This window comes from Rhodnius prolixus, unplaced genomic scaffold (genome assembly GCF_049639745.1).
Source record: "Rhodnius prolixus isolate KJV_2025 unplaced genomic scaffold, Rpr scaffold_19, whole genome shotgun sequence".
NCBI classification, from domain to species: Eukaryota; Metazoa; Arthropoda; class Insecta; order Hemiptera; family Reduviidae; genus Rhodnius; species Rhodnius prolixus.
In genome coordinates this window covers 3,230,252-3,244,417 of record NW_027411584.1, presented here as the reverse complement: position 1 = coordinate 3,244,417, position 14,166 = coordinate 3,230,252, and the positions used below count along the sequence as shown (strand labels likewise).

At 33.7% G+C, this 14,166-nt stretch overlaps 1 protein-coding gene and 1 long non-coding RNA gene across 5 annotated transcripts in view; one reads left to right on the top strand and one right to left on the bottom strand.

The window, feature by feature from the left end:
• The window catches only part of LOC141448354 (putative fatty acyl-CoA reductase CG5065), a 70,323-nt gene that overhangs the window by 53,656 nt on the left and 2,501 nt on the right, over window positions 1-14,166 (bottom strand). The window contains exon 1 of one of the 2 annotated variants that reach the window (XM_074116696.1): window positions 8,675-8,968. The exons of the other annotated variant lie outside the window; for it this stretch is intronic. The gene's annotated coding sequence lies outside the window, so the exon portion shown is untranslated. Of the gene's footprint in view, window positions 1-8,674; window positions 8,969-14,166 lie in introns of those variants that run through there. 2 annotated transcript variants of the gene reach the window in all.
• Window positions 8,938-13,891, top strand: LOC141448362 (uncharacterized). Of its 3 annotated transcripts, none has more exons than XR_012454969.1 (4): window positions 8,938-9,043; window positions 9,118-9,265; window positions 9,504-9,677; window positions 13,591-13,891. It is a non-coding gene; the product is annotated as an uncharacterized lncRNA (long non-coding RNA). The 3 variants fall into 3 exon arrangements; XR_012454970.1 differs by having other exon boundaries at window positions 8,988-9,002; XR_012454968.1 differs by lacking the exon at window positions 8,938-9,043 and having other exon boundaries at window positions 9,048-9,265.

Here is a 14,166-nt window from a genome sequence, read left to right as displayed (position 1 = left end):
AGATATACAGATTTGAAATTTGAAGCAAATTGAAAACCACCAAATTTAAACCTTTTATATCTCATTACCTGTTATCACTAAAACATTGCGATTCATTCCAGTTATAGAGCTAACTATTCTCTACAATTGGGTAAAGAAATCATTGAATTCTGATCAACAGAAAGAGAGATATACAGATTTGAACTTTGAAGCAAATTGAAAACCACCAAATTTAAACCTTTTATATCTCATTACCTGTTATCACTAAAACATTGCGATTCATTCCAGTTATAGAGCTAACTATTCTCTACAATTGGGTAAAGAAATCATTGAATTCTGATCAACAGAAAGAGAGATATACAGATTTGAAATTTAGAAAGAAGGTAAGAACAAGAACAATTTTTGATATTGCCACATTTGCTTATTTTCAGTAACACTTTTCTCAAAATCTATTAGATCTATTTCGTTCCAATAAAATTACATTCATAAAGAAGGATTTCCCTGATGTTACAAAGAAAATTTGGGAATTTTATCTTTTATATAAAAAAGTGAAAAAAAAAATTGTCAAAGTTGGGTGTTTTTCGTGCACTTTTTGAAGATCAACCCTTTCTTATGCAACTCTCCTACCGGACAGTTTATTGAGAATATTACAGTTATAATTATTGTTTAAGTTAAAGTCGTGTGAGTGTTATCGTCAAATGTATAATCGCTCATTGTGGGGGGTGGGTGCCCCCAAACAAGAATTTCTGCAGAACATCCAATTTCAATTACTTTATCGAATGGAATTCATACAATATTACAAGTAAAACTATTTATATTTAAATATGAGAAAAATAAAATAAACATTGCTGCCAACTTAAATATGATTTTTATGAAAATAGAAATTGAAGTTCGTGGCAATCAGCTGGGTACATTGACGGCCATATTGTCACTTTATAAATACCATTCCCTCACATTCTTTAGATTTAATACTATTAAAATCTGTAATAAATTAACCGTCATATTTTTTTCGACATTAATTCCTATTAATGAAAAAACTCTAATTATATAATCCAAGATGGCAGCTGTCCAGAAACGACAAGGGTTGGAAAGTAGAAGTAGTTTTTTATAATGTCATAATAGGGAAATCGTTATATAACTATAATAAATCTACGTTTTCCAGACAAATGAAAAAAATAGTAATTAATTTGTCATTATAACGGAAGAATAGCTAATAACAATTAACTCTACAAAAAAACATGGAACGATTTAGATTCTCTAATCTTCTAGAATTGCCGCGTGGCAAAAAATGCTCTAGCATTAACAAAAAAAAACTAGTACACAATTTGTACTAATTTGATGTTGTTATACAATAGATTTTTGGTTTTTCACCTCCTAGATTAATATTTCCCGAGAAAATTGAAAGCAGAATATCTGCAAAATTGCAATAATTGCTTCGTGTTCACTTCTTTGTTGGAAAAACTAAATTAAGCTCATGTTAAAATTACTTATTGCATTAAATAATGAAATATCTATTTAGAATTCTTAGGATGGTCTAGTAAGTTGGGAAAATAAAATTTTTCTTTTAAGAAAATATTATTTTAAATTTCTCCCCCCTCCACAAAAAAAAAGAAAACTTGCACTAGAAGTGAAGAAAGGAACAAGGGCATTGCAGATTCATAGTGTAGGCATGATGCGCTGTTCTACAGGGAATACTATGACGTCATCTGGCACCCTTTCAACCGCCCCCGCCATCGGGAGCGGCTCACATACTGACGCACACACATCTCAGTAGAACTGTCCTCTACATTTCATAGCAACGCATTATTGCATTAATATTAGTCATTCTGTCTCAGATGAATTAATCAATTCTCAAATTACGAAATAACAACTGCTAATATTCTACATGGACAATAAATGAACACGTTCCATTTCCGTTTAGACTAGTTAGAATCGATCAAATTCATTCGAAATGAAGTTATTTTCAGACAATAGAAATAAAACATCCGACTATCAATAATGTAACATCTATTTAGAATTCTTAGGATTGTCTAGTAAGTAGGGAATATAAAATGTTTCTTTTAGGAAAATATTAGTTGCATTCTAAAAATATTATTTTAAAATGTTTCCCCCCAAAAAGAACTTGAACTGCAAAGGAAGAAGTGAAGGGTAAAGGGCACTTCTTCACCATTATTGCCGAGATTATCCAAATTAGAAAACTGAACACTGAAAAGACTTGTTAGAGGGGGCCCTACCCCCATACGTTCTCAGAAATGCCCTAAAAACAATTTGCTAGAAAATTTACTAGAATCAAATAAATGTTTCTGATTTACATTCTGTATAATAGAAAAAAAATTCTCAGTCAATTCAGTAACTTTTGTACTTCTGATTGTGGAAAATCTCCTAGCCGAGCGGTTAAGATACTAGACCCGCATTGCTAAGATGTATTGTTGGTTGGTTTAGTGGGTTCGATTCCCGGTCTCTAGGCTTTGGATTTTATTTAATGGTTAATATAAGAGAATTGAATGAATAGTAAAGTATGTTTGTCTGTCATCTCTGTGCAGGACACCTAATTTTGGTAGTAGAACGTAAAGCCCTTAAATAAAAAAAAAAATAGGCATTACTTTACTTGTTACTTGAAGTTATTCTTTACACCTTAATAAAAAGTTAGTGATATAGGGCAGTACTTAACCTGAAATGGCACTTTCCACAGCTCTCCTTTAGAAGTGCCCTTAATCGAATCTTCCAGGTAAAGTATTTCAAAGGATAACCAAACAACTTCATGCGACCAACTAGAATTCATAGACAGAGAAAATAAAGCATCAAATATGAACACTCAAAGGACTTCTTGTTAGACTAAGTAAGAGTAACATTGGTAGAAGTAAACAATAATCGGCTTCAAGGAAACGTTAGGTTACGGTCAACTTCATTTACAAGTTTTTATTGATTTAATTCCTAAGCTTTTCGACTAAGGGACCAGATCGAAACCACCAAAACCATGATTTTACTCTCGGAAAAGGTAGGATAAGGAAAGACCAGATATTTCCGCCGGATGTTATAGTTACTTAAGACATAGCCATCAAATTTAAAAAAAAAAAGCATTAATCTCAAAAAAGTCATAATCCAGACTGGATAAGCAATAATTAGGACGGCGACCTTCCAAAAGTCGATATATTGATTAAAAAATACATGCTGAGCACGCAATCTGTGATCCTAATATAAATTGACGTAAAATGTGTCTGTTCACCCTCTCCCTAAATTTAAAAAAAAAAAAAAAATATGGCGCTAACATCCTCGCGTCTTCCTCTTCCTTTTCAAATATTCCTCAAACTCAAAATTTTAAAAAATGTGAAACTCGACATTACTCTGAAATTAAACCTCAGAAAGCATCTGTCCCGAAATGCTGCCAGAAATTTTAAAAGTTATAAGAATAGAAAAGACGCTCCTCCTTGGTTTGCTAACTGAATCTCCGACGCGGAGCTTCCGGATTCGAACTCCAAAATCAAACGTTTCACTTTGATGGCCGGTACTTCCTCCATCTCTAACAGGAGTCAAAGTAATGTTGGTAATTTTGAAAAACTGGATTATTTATCCCAGTTTTTCAAAATGTTTTGTCTAGAGAGAAAATACCATAGTGACGAAGATAAGAGAGAGATGGTTCCCGGATTGGAATATGACAGCCTCCACCCCATAACGCCCGCCCACGACTTCCGGCAGTCTACCGGGAGTTTCTGCTGGGTCCATCATTCCCGAAATATACCACCAATTCAGAATTTATATTCTCGTCAAGGCAAATATAGAATATTTCATATCTTACAAACACACACACACACACTCAAAACGCACGTCATAAAAATAAGTAGCTCGACATCACTCAATGGTACTGGGTAAGCCGACTGCCATTAATTTATGATAACAACTGTTTACTCTATGCACCAAAATATTCCCAAGATAGTAATGTTCTATAACTACTAGTCCACGGCTACCTGCATTATAACCTCCCCTATATACGATGCTGTATTATTAATCGTCAGTAATTTTTAAACAGGGGCCCCCCCCTTTACGTTCCCCGTGCCTTCCAGGACCGACAGTTCTCATTTATAATAGAAACACCTAAAACTGCCCGCAAGGATCACTTTAAATAACCACCTTCTACCATTTATTCATGAAATGTTCTTATTTATTAATATTACATTTTTACAACATTAATGTTTACTTTCCCTTGCTGCAGGAGAAAATTATATTTATTTAAATAATACAGATTTTCAATTTTGACTTTTATATTTAAAAAAAATAAATATATAGTGACAATATGGCTGTCACTGTACTCAGCTGATAGCCACGGACTTTTACCTCCTTCCTCATAAAATCACATTTAAGTTGGCAGCAATGATTCTTTTATTTCTATCATATTTAAATATAAATAGTTTTACCTTAATAATGTAGAAAATTCTGCTCAATATTATGAACTCATTTAAAAAAGGTTTTTCGTTTGATTCTATTTTAAAATGAAAGTTTACTTTAGGATAGTACTGTGGGTGAGATAAAAAAATAGGTTCTCTCTAATGTGCCACTTCACTAAATTATACGTTATTATCATCCACATAATATTACCGAGAATTACGTAATCAGCTATAGTTTCAAGTTTAAAAAAAAAAAAAAAAAAAAAACATTCAACTACGAGGGGGTACCCAAAAATAACCGGAATTGCGTTGCCGCGCATGGAGCTTATATAGTACGCATTTCTGCCGCTAGACGTGTATAGCGCAATTCCTTGCCAGTTCAGTCCTGCCTGTGTTGTCTGCCTGGCTTGTTCTGTTCATCTGCAGTGATTGTTTTTACCAGCGCTGTTTTGTTCTTTTTTCGTTTTTTATGATGGCAAGTTTAAGTGAACAACGTGCAGCTCTGAAATTTTGTTTTATACTCGGCAAAAATGCTGCTGAAAGTGTTTTAATGTTGAAAACAGCTTACAAAGATGACGCTATGGGAAAAACTCAAGTATACGAATGGTTTACTCGGTTTAAAAATGGCAACATGTCGACTGATGACAAACCTCGTTCTGGACGTCCATCAACTGCCCGAATCGACGAAAATGTTGAAAAAATTCGAGAGCTGGTGTTCACAGACCGTCGACAGACAATTGATCAACTGTCAGAGAGTAGTGGGTTATCTTGGAGCTCGGTTCAGCGAATTTTAACGGAAGATTTGGGGATGAAAAGGGTTGCTGCCAAGTTTGTTCCTCGAGTTCTGACTGACAATCAAAAAGAACATCGAGTTGAAACATGTCGTGCTTTGAAACAACAGCTTGAAACTGATCCAGACTTTCTGTCAAAGGTCATTACTGGTGATGAGTCATGGTGCTATGGTTATGACCCAGAAACAAAGCAACAGTCGAGCCAATGGAAGACGTCATCTTCACCCCGACCAAAAAAATGTCGTCAAGTCAAGTCAAACATCAAAACAATGCTGATTTGCTTTTTTGATGCCAAAGGCGTAGTCCATTCAGAGTTTGTCTCCCCAGGTCAGACCGTCAATCAAACCTTGTATTTGGAAGTTTTGAAAAGATTGCGCAATAGTGTTCGCCAAAAAAGACCCGATTTGTGGCAAACAGGAGACTGGTTCTTCCACCACGACAATGCACCTGCACACACAGCCATCTCTGTTACACAGTTTTTGGCTAAAAATGGCATGGTTCCGCTGCCCCACGCACCTTACTCGCCTGACCTGGCTCCGTGCGACTTTTTCTTATTTCCACGCATGAAAAAGGGCATGAAAGGTCACCGATTTGACAACATTGAAGAGGTCAAGAAAAAAACGAAGAAGGAGCTGTCAGCCATTTCTAAAGATGACTACAAAAAATGTTTCGAACAGTGGAAGCACCGGTGGGACAAATGTATTAGTTGTAATGGAGAGTATTTTGAAGGGGATAAGGTTGTTCTGTAAAAAATTTGTAAATAAATAGCTTTTAAAAAATAATTCCGGTTTGTTTTGGGTACCCCCTCGTATGTGTGTACTCCTTCCGTTTTAGAAGTTTTCTACAAAACTAGAAAATTTTTGGGGCGCCAAAATCTACTTCAGGGGAAAACCCAACCTGAAAGACCATCCTTAATAGAATATTTCTGGAAAAATAGTCCAAAGAAAAGTTGTAGATTTACAGGTGGACTGCACATTTCTCAAGTCTACAAAAAATCGTTCGAGAAAATTACAAAAAAAAAAAAATATTTAATTTGATTGATGAAGACGAAGTTTAAGATTTTTATTTCTTTTTTTTTTTTTTGTTCAGTTTCCTGTACACGCCCACAATTCCCTAAAAATCTTTTCTTTTTGGCCTGAGTAAAACTCGTAAAGTGTTTCCAGAAATAACTAGATAAGGATATTCGACTCAGTCGCAGTTGTTTCTCTTATCACTAGTAAGAGATGGTGACATGAATACACCCGGAAAATTATTAAAGAGAATAATTATTCGAATTAATATTTGTATTAATAACGAAAAACAGGGGTCTCTGTTGACCTCCTGCAACAATCGATATTCTGATCGAGACTCTCTGTATCTCAAGCATTAGGATCACAAGTATTAGGTTGCGTCTTTATCTCAGGATATTCGCTTACATATAAAGAAAAATTGGTATTTATAATTAACAGTTTTGGAAGGTGGAAATCAGAGCCTGAATGCTTCCAAGATGTTCTTAGGATCGCTGCACCAAGCAGACTCTCCAAGGAAGAGCCTTGAAGTCAGGTGTTCGACACGAATCGCATGACTTCTTTTGATAGGATAGCCCAAACAGATGCACATTTCAGTTATCAACACTGGTACTGTGTAGATTGTGTGAATGTTGGATTGAATAATTTATGCATAGTAGGGCGGTTCCTCAGGGATGCCAAGATCCTAGAAGCAGTGGATAATCCCATTCCTCGCAAAAAAAAAAAGCTTGTAAAGAGGAAAGGTTTTCCCAAGAGGGTGGACACAATGAGCGCCAGACCTGGGAAACAAGGCCCCAGTTCTAATCAATTCTACACAACTTGTAGCTTCCTGTGATTTTTTTTTTTTCTGCTCTTTACACATGTTCAAGATTTTCTGAAACCACGATTTCGAACTCAGGGGACTTTAAACAATTAAAATTAATCTCAAAGACTATTCAACTTGATAGCAACACTCTGCAATAGAAGCGGTTAGCAAAAAAAACTAGCTTATCTCTTACAGAAGAATGCTGTCTTAGAGAAGAATATATTTTCCAAAAGTGTTGTATTTATGCGAGAGTACGTTTAAACTTAAATTCTTGTCTAGTGAACGTGTAGGATGAGTAGAGAGGTAAGCTGTTCTAGTCAGTAAACGGAGGCGCACAAATATGCCAGTTTAGCCCCCTGTATGTGCTGGTATTTAAGCTATAAATACCGTAGCAGGTAAAAAGCTCCTTTCCTAACTTGGCAAATAATCTCTTCTTCCACTGATCAGCTTCATAAAGCTAGAGGAATATTTATGTAGCTATTAATAGCGTAAGAGGTTGATGCGGTACATCCCTTTTTTGATCAGGATTTTTTTATTAATCAATATTACAATATATTTCTACTGAGAGAAAAATAAATAATATCATCTGGTCCTCTGACAGCGAACGAACAGTGCCTTTGCATGCACATTGAAGTTCTGCTTACACTTAGCATAATCTAGTGTGAGCATCTCCACGTAACGAGAATTACAGTTGAAGAATAATTCCGCATTTTGGCAGATTGAACGGGAGTCGGCAGAAGTATATTCTGCCGTGGAGAAGCTGGGGTTGAGTTTCAAAGTCTCAGCTTTTTCGAATTTGTAGAAAATATTTGATGTTAAAAGCAAAAAAATTTTAAGAGAAATTGGAAAACATAATAATCAATGCTATTTCATCTCTGTATGCGCAAAAAGCCAGACCTGAAATCTTACAAAGTTTGCTTTGAATTTTTTGGCAAAAGCTGAGAGCGGTAATAGAATCAAAACAGGCGGATCAAAACAGAACATGCAAAGTTTGAGCTCTGCGATTTTTCGTTTTTGAGATAACCCAACCAAAAACACATTCACCCATATTGGGCTTTTTCCTAAAACCTCCTCTTTTTTTTTACTAAGAAGGCCTCAAAACGGATACTTAAACTTTATAAAGAAGCTTTGACACGATTGCTATGCATCCCACTAACTTGAAGAATAGAACAGAAAGCCTGCCCCCTTCAATGTTTCAAAATTCATTAAAATCTGTCTACGAGTTATTTATCATGAATACAAAAGGAAGCCACGGATATGTGTAACCCGTTTTTTCAATTCCCAGCGTCAAGACCCTCAAAAATCTGCAAATAATTTCGAATCAAATAGCATTTCATAAAATAAAAAATCTCTTCACATGTTTTTGCGCCACGTTAACACAAAAAGGTAACAAGGGTAATTTCTGTAAACTCTGTTTTTGGTCACTTTTTAATAACTTTTTTTCGATTGATGCGATTCATTCTCCTCGATGAACAAGGTTAAATCCTTTTTGTTTTGTTTTTTTACAGAAAATATGGGAATTATATCTTTTACTGAAAAACGTCTAAGATCTTTCCCGCATCTTTTTTTTGTTATTATTAATTCTTGTATAACTGTGATAGAACCCAATTTTATTGCTAAAGAAATCAGTGATTTAATTTCAATTTCTTTTTATTGAATCCGATCAAATCTTAATCTTAAAAATAATTCTATAATAAAAATAATTCTTACCTAATAATTTGTCGTAAAGTATCCTATTTTCTTTGATATTCTAGCTGAATAACGTTCATCCACAGAAGATATTTCAGGTTCCGCGTTTTATTGACACACAAAACTGATAAAAATTTTACACATATGAAATGTCTGCTCGATTTAAAGAATCCACAAAATTACGGTACGCAAAAATAAAGATGGTTATTTTTTTGAATTAACAAGATGATTTAATAATATTTAGTAAATACTGAAAAAGTAATGTGCACTTTTCGTACGCAAAGCGCGTAGTATGCCATAACCAAAACATTTAGATAACTGTTTACTTGAAGGTTAACCCAACCAGAAGGTGGTTTTGAAATCAGTTGTTTTAGATTTAATTTTTAATAGGTTAAAAAATATATTCTATATTCATAGTTTTGATTATCAAACTTGCTACATGCTGAATTCGTAAATATTTGCAGCCTTCAGAGTCGCAGGAACTTTAATTGCTTTTTGCTTCAGTACAAGTTTAAATGTAAATTAAAGGAAATAATAGAGGAACCACAATCAATCAATATAGGTAGAACACATTTCAAACAAAACTGGGCCCTTATACGAGAGTTGGAAGCGGTAGGTACAATGTGAAAAAGGTATTGTATTAATAACAGTGTAAGTTCGTCTTAATGAGAATTTAATAATTTCAATGAGTTTAACCCTTAAAAATTGTGTCTGTAAATATTATGATTATATTGATTCCGTGTAACACATGGAAATAAACAGTTTCATCATTCAGTATTTTTTTTAGGTACATTTATTTCATCATTTCAACATTAAACCTCAAAATATATTTTTTTTGGTTTAATCAAAGGTGCACCGACTTATGAGGACATTGGCGTTTGGAACCTGCCGGCCTCTGGATATTGCCTCTCGCTACAGAAAACACTGTCCATCACTAGGCAGTCTGTAAAAAGCTCCTAGAAAGAGAAAAGCTAAAGGCCAGCCACTACATTCGAATCCGTGATCTATGCGTGGGATTCAAGTGGTAATTAATTACATACAATTATTGTCTGTAGAGTACTGGCAACACAGTTATCAAATCAAAATTATTAAAACTGTCCGGTAGGACAGTTGTATAAGGGTTGATCGTCAAAAACTGCACGAAAAAGCGTAACGTTGAAAAACACCCAACTTTGACAATTTTTTTCTCTTTTTCTATAAAAGATAAAATTCCCAAATTTTCTTTAAAATATAGGGCAAACCCTCCTTTATAGCTGTAATTTTTTTGCAACCACCCAGATCTAATAGGTTTCGAGAAAAAAGTTGCTGAAAATGAGCAAAAACGGCTTTTTCAAAAAATGTTCTTGTTCTTGTTCTTGTTGTTGTTGTTGTTGTTGTTCTTCTTCTTCTTGTTACCTTTTTTGTAAACAACGTAGCGCCTAAACGCGTGAACCGATTTTCATGAATGAGGTGTCATTCGATTCGGAATTTTATGTAGATGTGCCTTTTGAGGGTCTCGATCCTGTACATCGAATGGGAGAGGAGTTAGCCCCCTTTATGTAAGGCCCCCTCCAAAATTATTATTACTAATTACTCTGTAAATCTTAGCCCGATTTTGATAAAATTTGGTAGGATGATAGGGTTAGGGCTCCCCTACGTAACATTAAAGCGGCAATCAGCTCTTACACTTGTTAAGGGGAAGTATAGGAATCGTTTCAAATTATCGACACGTGAACCGATTTTCATGAATGAAATGTCATTCGAATCGAAATTTTGTACAGATTTGCACTATAAAGGTCTCGACGCCGTGCCTCATAAGGAGGGGAGTTTGCCCCACCCAAATAAGGCCCTTTCTAAAACTATTATTACCAATATTTCTATAACGCTTAGTCCGATTTTGATAAAATTCAGCTCGAATAAGTGGTTAAAGCTCCTCTACATTGCTGATGCTCTTGCACCTACTAAGAGGAAGTACTGCAATCGTTTAAATTATCAATGAGTGAACCGATTTAAATCAATGAATTGTCGTTCGATTAAAAAATCTTTGCCTCTTTGCCTAGAAGTACTGCAATCGCAGTTTATTTTTCTTACTCCTCTTAAAAGGAAGTAATGAAATCGCAGTTTAATTTTGCTATTTACGCACAAATACCTTCCTATTTTATTCAAAACGCTTTTTCAAAAAAAGTTGTTACTGAGGATGGTTTGGGGGACCTTAACGATAATCATTCTTTAAAAAGATCTCTCTAGTGGTAGTTACGGTTCCGACTTACCATCTTATCAGGTTATAATGATAGAATTGCTTATTCCAAATTTAAAAAATTCTGTAAAGCAGATATGTAACTTTGTAAAATAGACAAAAAGGAAAATCTATCCAAAAGGTACAAAAATCTCTTTAACAAAAACTTACAGTTTAAAATGTTAAGTATAAGGGTTGATTAAACGCCAAAAGGTACACAAATCAGCAAGCACCCAACATTTCATTAATTCTTCATTAATATTTAAGTAATTTTACTGCATTAATTTTCATTAATATTTTTTAGAATTTATTAGATGTCACAGACCCTTATGCTGGCCACTTCATTTATATTTTTTTGTTATAATTATGATAAATCACACATATGTACATGCATGTTAAAGTAGAAAAAGACAAAGTTAGAGTAGGCTACTGTCTTGAATTCGTCTTACCGAAATATTCGTGAGCACAAATAACACACAGTTAATAACAAGTAGATTATTCAACAACAATTATTGATTTCTCAATTGTAATTTAATTTAGTCCCCCTAATTTTACTTATAGTAAAATACTGGAATAATTAGCTGTCCTAAAAATATACATATCTTATTTACTTTATATTACATATTACATTTTTTTTTATAAAAAAAAGTTTTGAATTTTTTAGCCTCATAATTTTTTTTTATTTTTTATAACGTTTTTCTTTTTAACCTGTATTTAATAGTTTGATTATTATAAATAACTAGATATTACAGTCAATCTACAGTGCTACTTGAACAAATATTTTGTAGACGAAAATGGCCAGCATAAGGGTCTGTGACATCTAATAAATTCTAAAAAATATTAATGAAAATTAATGCAGTAAAATTACTTAAATATTAATGAAGAATTAATGAAATGTTGGGTGCTTGCTGATTTGTGTACCTTTTGGCGTTTAATCAACCCTTATACTTAATTTATTAGTTGATTTGATAATAAATGCTTTGTTAGCTCAAGCGGGCCTCGGATATTAACCAATATTACCTTAAATATTGGTCGTAGTGAAGGTTTATTGTATTCTTAAAAGTTACGAATTTCAGAGAAACTTGAGTTAACCTCAACAGCTTTTTTTAACTGGTTTGAAGACACAATTTGTCTTAGGACTTTTTAATTTTTTTAAATCGTACGACCGTTTTTCATTCATTTAAATGTAATACTCCAATGTCATTTTATTGTTCTGTTCATTTGGTTTATTAAGGCGATCTTGTGAACATTAAAAAATTGATCCTATTCAGTAAAGTGGTAAGTCCACTTAAGGGAATTTTTTTCTCCAACTTAACGGATCGTGCGGCGGTTACTGAACATAATAAAAACTTTGAGCATCGATCGATTTTTCGATTCTGTAATCGAATACTTCATACATTTTATAAAAATAAAAATAGAGTAATATACGTTAAGACAAAGTAGGAGATATAGAAGAAGATATAATACGGTAAGAATGGAGTCAATTAACTGGATTAATAGCTCTCCATTACATCCTATTAAAGCTATTGTGTTACAGGTTGCATAACGACTGCTGCAAACGACCTCTTCGACTTGTTTAGCCTAGGGTGCTTTTGTATTTCCACTGCTAGCCACATTTAGAATATTAAGGATTAGATTTTTTTTTGTTCTATTAGAAATTAGGGCAATGTGGTCAGGGAGACCTCTTTGTGGCTACTTTATTTGAAATTGACTTGAGTTTAAGTACCCGTCAACTATTATCAGAATTGGGTCTATCTTAATCCTCTTTCTAATATAAACCGGCATCTTCATATATTTTATAAAAAGAGAAAGTGCCCTGTACATGACATCAACATGCAGAAGGTTGCCTTAAACTATTTAAAAATCCATTTGGTGATCGACCAATTACTTGCGTTGAAAAATAGATCTACCGGCTAAATCTAGATTGCGATAGTCAAATAATTATGTCAAAGCGTGACCAATAGAAAAGCAAATCAAGTGTTTGTTTGAAACTATGAAAGATTGTCCATTATGAATTTATCCCAGATAGTCAAACCATTGATCCCTGTCTCAATGTGAAGAGTTGTAACGTATTACTTATGAGTGTTCCTTTGTGGGAAGGAATAAGTTCCCTCTGAGCCACGTTGCACCCTCCAGAAAACATAACAGTAACATAAAGCAGAGTCCATGGCACCCAGTGTCTAATAATCGAATCAGTCATTAACCTTAAGTGGTAACAACCTGTGTTTCCTCACAATCCTTCGCCGTCACCGCATTTCTCCAAACTTAAGATCCTAGCCGTTTAGCTGGAAATCCTTCATTTTGATTTGAAACATGATTTTTGGCTACCTAATTTTATTTAATTAATGATTATGTAATTCTAAATTTAGCTTGTAAGCTTGAAAGACCGAAATGTATGCTAATTTAGACAACAAAAATTAATTGAGATCGGTATTAGAAGCAGCCATTAAAGAAATTTCGTCTGAAATTATAATTTATTTGTGATTAGACTTTGTTTATTTCATTTATGCAGTGTTTAATACGTACATAATTTTCTTGATGTATATTCCAACCATCATTTCATTACTTTTCTTGATGGGAAATATTATAATAAAGATTTTCTTACTTCATTTTTATTAAAAGATGTCGTTCTGATCGATAAGCCCACAACGTCCATGTTGTAAATTAAAAAAAAAAAAATTATGTTTATTAAAAAATAAATATTTCAATTTTTAAATTTAAGGCACATCAATATCTGAGGTCATCAGTGCCAGGGGCCTTTTCCAGTCCACTGCCGGCCCCCGTACAGTGTTCTCACGGGTGTACATCACCGGACAGTGAGCTGCAACGAACAGAAAATCTTAAATGTCGGCAGCTGGATTCGATCCTGTGATCTCTACGAGAGAATGAGCTATCTTTTCTTTTATTTATTTCGAGTGTTTTAATTTTATAAATTTTATTTTGCCTATTTTCTATACATGATCCTTTATATTTTATTGTTCTGTACGTAAAAGAATGAGGTGATAAACATTTTCTCTATTTTACTCATTTTGTTCTCCAACGTAAAACTCTCCAAACAATCATAACCTTTTTTCTGAAACAACTATTTTACTATTTTACTTCACTTCAAGTGAATCTTTATATCTTTTCGCTAGTTTCTCTTTCATATAAGTAATTTTTGATGTCAATGTTTCTACGTTTTATTGTTTCATAAATTACATTTAGTTCACTTGAACTTCCTTTAATTTTATTTAAATTAATCTCGTCACCGTCAGAGGTGATTCATGCCCGTAGCCTTTTTCAAAGCATCTGGACAGTG